Here is a 6,639-nt window from a genome sequence, read left to right on the forward strand (position 1 = left end):
ACAGTTTGGCTATTGTGGACATTGCTGCTAGAAACATCGGGGTGCAGGTGTCCCGGCGTTTCCCTGCATCTGTATCTTTGGGGTAAATCCCCAGCAGTGCAATTGCTGGGTCGTAGGGCAGGTCTATTAGTAACTCTTTGAGGAACCTCCACACAGTTTTCCAGAGTGGCTGCACCAGTCCACATTCCCACCAACAGTGCAAGAGGGTTCCCCTTTCTCCACATCCTCTCCAACATTTGTGGTTTCCTGCCTTGTTAATGTTCCCCATTCTCACTGGTGTGAGGTGGTATCTCATTGTGGTTTTGATTGGTATTTCCCTGATGGCAAGTGACGCGGAGCATTTTCTCATGTGCATGTTGGCCATGTCTGTGTCTTCCTCTGTGAGATTTCTGTTCATGTCTTTTGCCCATTTCAGGATTGGATTGTTTGTCTCTTTGCTGTTGAGTTTCATAAGTTCTAAATGTGAGACAAGATTCCATCAAAATCCTAGAGGAGAACACAGGCAACACCCTTTTTGAACTCGGCCACGGTAACTTCTTGCAAGATACATCCACGAAGGCAAAAGAAACAAAAGCAAAAATGAACTATTGGGACTTCATCCAGATAAGAAGCTTTTGCACAGCAAAGGATGCAGTCAACAAAACTCAAAGACAACCGACAGAATGGGAGAAGATATTTGCAAATGACGTATCAGATAAAGGGCTAGTTTCCAAGATCTATAAAGAACTTATTAAACTCTGACTTGGTTCTGTCTCAGTTTCTCCCACTCCTGGCCTTTTGGCTTCAGATGTTCAGGTCTGGCCTCATATTCTGGGTACTCCTGCCCACTCCAAAAGGTGAACCTCTCTGCTCCCACCCTCCACCCTGCACCAGCCTCTGGTTTCAGCCAACCTGAACCCACAAGGGCAGAGTGCTTCAGGCTGGACTTGGCGATCAGAAGGCAGTCCAAACAGGGGATGGTCTCCAAAAAGTTCATCCTTTAACTCTTTTTTTTTTTTCATCCTTTAACTCTTAAGATCAAAGTCTTCATAATAATTCTCTGAACAAAACTCAGCCTCAAATAACAAAGTTACAGGAAACAATTTCTAAATAGAAGACAAACTCCCTCAGTGTCTTCCATATCATGTCCCTTAAATGTCACTGTAGGTGATTTATTTATTAAAACAAAGCCTGAAATGCCCTTCTCATTTTAGTGAAATGTCTGGAATGAACTGCTCAGGTGATTAGATCAAATCATCAAAACTCCACCATCTCTCCCAACAAGTTGGCAAGCAGAGAAACGGCATTTCATATTACTCTCGGCATAGAAAAGAGCCTGGATACCATCATAATCCAATACTTCATTTTACAGCTAAAGAAATTGACTCAGAAGGGGAAGTGTTTTGCGAAAGCCACACAACAAGATCAGAGATGCAGCTGGCAACAGGACCCCCACCACCGTCCCCAACTGTGCCCATTGCCTATCACACTGATAGGGAAGAAAAGATGCCAAAGGCTTTACTCGAAAGTTCACGGGGGTGAGTTCACCACTGGGAACCTCAGATCCTTGGAACCGAGCCACATAATGCATGGTCAACAGAAAATCAGAATCAATGAAGGAATGAAGCCTGTACATCAAACTACCGTCACAACACCTAATGCCGTAGTTTCAGACAGCAAATGAAAGAAACATTATTATCATCCTTTTTAGCTTCAACTCTTACACTAGAGCAGCAGAATTCATTAAAACAAGGCTTTCAGAAAGGGCATGCCTGCTTCATTTGCATTCAACCCTCAAATTAAAGGAATACCAGCATGCAATTATATTTCTTATTACCATACCCTAACCTGACCTTTTATGCATTCTCCCTTTAGTTCACAGACAGCATTTTCACTGAGACTGTGAAAGAGATTTCTGTGCTTCTTCTGGGGGGGAAAAAAAAAAAAGCAAAAAATCTGAGAGTTTCCTTCTTTCTTCAATGGTGCTAAATCATTACAGTAGAAACCAGAGCCTCTCTTTGAACAGAAAACACTCTCATGTTTGTTCTACACAAAGGGATACACATTTATGATTAATGAAGCTACTCCCTTTTGGAGAGGCCAATGGCTGTGTAACATTTATCCAACAAATAGTTATTAAGCACTGACTGTCCAGCAGCCACCATAACATGAGGTAGATGCTGGGGAAAATAGGATGTGATTCTTGCTCACCGGGAGCACGATAGCTGTAATGGACAAGATGCTCTTGAATATGGAGGAAGGGAAGGTGGGGCTCACTCCGGGGGTAGTTGAGAGATTTTCCACAAAGGAGATAGTTTCAGTTGCATCTTGAGAGAAGGGTTCACCAAAAAGAGGTGGGGGAGGACTTTGGGGCAGAGGGAGCACATGAGGAAAGGTGTCTGAACTGGCCGAGAGCAGAGTGTGTGTGTGTGGGGGGAACAGTGGTGGGAGAGGAAGCTGGAGGGGTCTCAGTTAGACTCTAGAGAGAGAGACTGTTACACAGAGGAGTCTGGACTTTACCCAGCAGTCTACAGAATCGCCTATGACAGGAAATGTCCCCATCAGGTTAAAGGTAGAGGTAAGCTGCTGCATTGGGCTTATACCCACAAAGGCACACTCCATCCAGATCATTCCTGAAGTACACCAAGCCCTTGGGTGTGCTCCTGCTATTCCCTCACACTGGACACTCTTCTATCAGCTATCTAACTGGTAGGCTCCTTTTCATCTGGAGGCAAGCTTAAATACCACTCCAAGACCTCCATGGCCTCTCTTCCTAAACGTATCCTCCCCAACCCCTCCCTATTCACTTTCATATTAACCCTGTTTGGTTACTTCATGGGATTTATCACAACCTGAGACCATCCTGTTCACCTTTCATGTATTGACCTGTTTATCGCCGCCCACCACATGGAAGCCCCATGAGAGCAGGACTCCATCTGCCTTGTTCATCACCCATGCTTAACTAGCACACAGCAGGCTGTAAAATACTTGTTGATTGAATGAATGAATTCATCCATGTACTTTACGGATGTTAGCTGTAATCATATACTCTTTTTTTCTTTCACCAAAGAAAGTATATTTGAGCAATATTATTTATTATAAAATCTGTATGCCCAAGCCCATACCACAGATCATTTGGGCCAGAATATCTGGAGTATGGGATCCAGATAGACATCACTATTTAAATGTCTCTGGGTGATTCCAGTGCGCATCTGAGGCTGAGACTCAGTGGCTGTGAAGGTCAAGAGTACGGCCGCTGGAATCAGACAACCTCCATTTGATTCCCAGATTTACCACTAACAGACCTGCTTCTCACACATCAAACCTTAACCTTCCCCAATCTCTTGAATCCACTTTATTTTTTAAAGTAAATATATTTGTAAATTTCAATATTTTACTCAAATTACCGGTGGCACATATTACAAATGATCAAGATGCAAAAAGATGTCCCAACCCCAAGCTGAGACTTCCTATATGTTAAAACCCAAGTATGTTATGATCCCTTTTAGGGCATAAGAATGCATCTTTTTTTTATACCCAACGCAATTCAGCTAGGATTTGATACCTATTAAGATGGCAGTTTAACCTCAAAGATTAATGTGTTTGTTGTTTTGTAACGAGGAGGGGGTTTGGAAATTCTTTGGAAAAATAAACATGATGGACAGTTAATCATTTCCTGGATGTCTGTCAGGCACAGGGCACTAGAATATAGAAATACAAATAAGATAGAAGTTCAGATCTCACAGCACTTAGTCCAGAGGGGGATACAACACACCCAGTGCCTTGACTGGTGTTACTCAGAGTGTTAACGATTGCTATCATTTGTCAACACTGTACTCAGCATCTCCTGTGCATAACTCATGAAGTCCTCAGAGCCATTCCAGGAGGTAGGTATTATGATTGTCCCCCTCATTTTACAGGTGAGGAGAATAAAATACAGAAAAGTTAAGTGACTTGCACAGGGTCACACAGCTATCAAATGAGAGCCTGGATTCAGATCCAGACAGCCCAACTCCAGAGCCCTTGTGCTCAACCCATATGTTATATTGTGTCATGGGAACAAAGGGGCAGGAAAGACCACTTCTGGCTGTAGGAAGGGGACATTTCCTGGGGAAGACAGCATTCGTGTTTTGCCTTGAGAGATGGGTAGACTTTCAAAAGGCAGAGATGGGGGAAGGGTTGTTTCCCAACAAGTGGATGGCAGCATAAGTGAAGATTTGGACATCAGAGAACACTCTTGGGGAAAGGCATTTGGGAGACTGCAGGGCACAGGATAAGGAGAAGATAATGGTGAGGAAATGGGCTAGGCTAAGGCTAGGTTGTGGAGTGTCACGATGCCAGTAAGAATTTGGGTTCTAGTCAATAGCCACTCCGGAGCCACTGAAGGAGTTTGAGCAGCAGAGGCACATGGAGCAAGTCGGAAGAGGGACTGGAGGGTGATGTGGTGATAGGAGACCAAATAGGAAGTAGTGTTAACAATCCAGGCAAGGGGAACAAAAACAAGCTAGGACAGTGACAGTGAGATAAAAGCGGAAGTAACAAATGTGAGAGGTTATGGAGGGAGTGCAATAGGGCCGAGCAGTGGATGGGAACACAGAGAGGAGTGAGCAAGAGTCAAAAGGCAAGTCTCCTGTTTGACTCTGGAAGGATGGAGACACCATTCACTCAGATAGGGAAGACAGGAACAGGCAGGGCAGAGGAAAGGGGGTAGATAAATTTCCTTCGGAAAAGTGAGGAATTAGTCTCATTATTCTCAAGCCAGCAGGAAGATTTTCTTATTATTTGGAGCCCTGCTCAGAGATCCTTCACACTAACTGCTTTCAAATTGCTCTGTGACCTTTTACCTACTGGAATTGAGAGACACATTTGTTCTGAGAGATTGGGGAATTCTATCTTCACTCGGACTCTTTGGTCCTAGGAGGCTATGATGTGGTGTTTAATTCCATCAAGAGTGCAGGAAAGCCAAATGTTAGTTTCTTTGTTCAAGGAATTCAAAGCAAGGTGGGGAGGGGGAAAGACGAGAACTTCTGTCCAACTTGGGCAAAAGTTAAAACATCCTACTATTGAATTTGCAGCCATTAACAGTTCAGGACTTGTGGCTCTGATTCTGAAAAGGTGAATTAACATTTAGGGATGACCTGGTGCTAGACACTGCAGCAGGGTAATCAGATATAGGTGCTCCAGTCAGAAAGGTAGTGTGGTTTACTCCCTTGTTAACCAAACTGTGGTCCACAGACCAGCAGCATCAGCACCAAGAAGCAGCTTACTAGAAAAATCAGAACCTACTCCAGACCTACTGAACCAGAATCTTCATTTTAAGATCTCATGTGACTCCTATGCAGTGGTATATACTAAGAGCATGGACTTTGGAACCAGATATATCTGGGCTTAAATCTCAGCTTAGCCACTTCTTACTTAGCACTTAACCTGGATCTGCTTCATGTACACAGTCAATCAGTGACCCTATCCCCTAGTTGGACCTTAGAATAACCCTGAGGGCTTTCAAAAACTCCCCGCCCTGGCCCTACTGCAGAGCAATTAAATCAGAATCTCAGGGGGTGGGGGCAGGAACCAGACATCAGTGTTCCAAGGTCTTCAGGTGATTTGAATATGCACCCAAGGCTGAGAACCATCGACTTTGAGGAACGAGTGTGGCCACTGAAGCCAGTCTTCGTCTGCATCCCCCAACTACTGTTGAGGACTGGAGCTTCTTCACCTCTCCCCAAGCTACAGTTACAAAATGTGAAATGGACATGACAAATAAAAATATGTTCAAAAGCTGAGCAAAGGGTTGACACATGTGAAGCTCGATGAATACTTATTATTCATGCAGGTCCCAGCTTCTTTTGCAGAATCTAAGAAGCAAACGCATGTGCTTGAGGTAGCACATTAATGCCAACCTGTGACCATGCTCATACTTTCCCCACCGGGGTGACTTCTAATTACTTGGCCACCAAGAAGGTTCATAGATGTTGCCTCAGCTGTTTTTAAAATTAAAGAATCTATTCTTTTTCTACATTAAATCTGACAATGAGGCAAAGGCAGCTGGTCAGGAACTTTTGCAGAACAGGTAAGAGTGAGGTTCATCCAAAGTGCTCCCAACTGTAGGGGAGGGGCAAAGCCAATCACACAGAACTTAGTCTCTGAACTATACTGATGCTTTGGGTGACAGGCCCTGCCCCTCTTCTAATGCCTCCCGGCACTCTCCCTGGGAGTTGGAAAGGTCTTTGGAAAGACACGTCGACTTTGCATTTTGGAGCTCCACAGAGGGAAACTAAGGCCCAGGGAGCTGCCGTGTACTTACATGGGGCCACGCGCAATTAAAGGCCACAAGCAGAAGGGTGTAAAGCGACCCAGTGAGATGTAGAGGAAATGACCTACTAGTGAAAAAGGAACTGAAGGAAAGGGAAAAGAACGACATAATAGTGCTTTGAGCCCGAGCTTTATAAATACTTGTCGCTTTAACCTGCCCAGGAGGTAGATAAGCATGTTGTCTTTAGTTTGTCTTCAAATTCAACCTCTCACAAGAGGTTAAGGAACACACCCAAGGTTGGAATTGACACTCAGACCTCCCGACTTCCTGGCTTTGGAGCTGGGAGCTCAGCCTCCACCTCCCTTGTCTATCAGGAAAAACATCTGGGTTATAATGCTTGAGGATGG

This window comes from Canis aureus, chromosome 16, assembly GCF_053574225.1.
Source record: "Canis aureus isolate CA01 chromosome 16, VMU_Caureus_v.1.0, whole genome shotgun sequence".
NCBI lineage: Eukaryota > Metazoa > Chordata > Mammalia > Carnivora > Canidae > Canis > Canis aureus.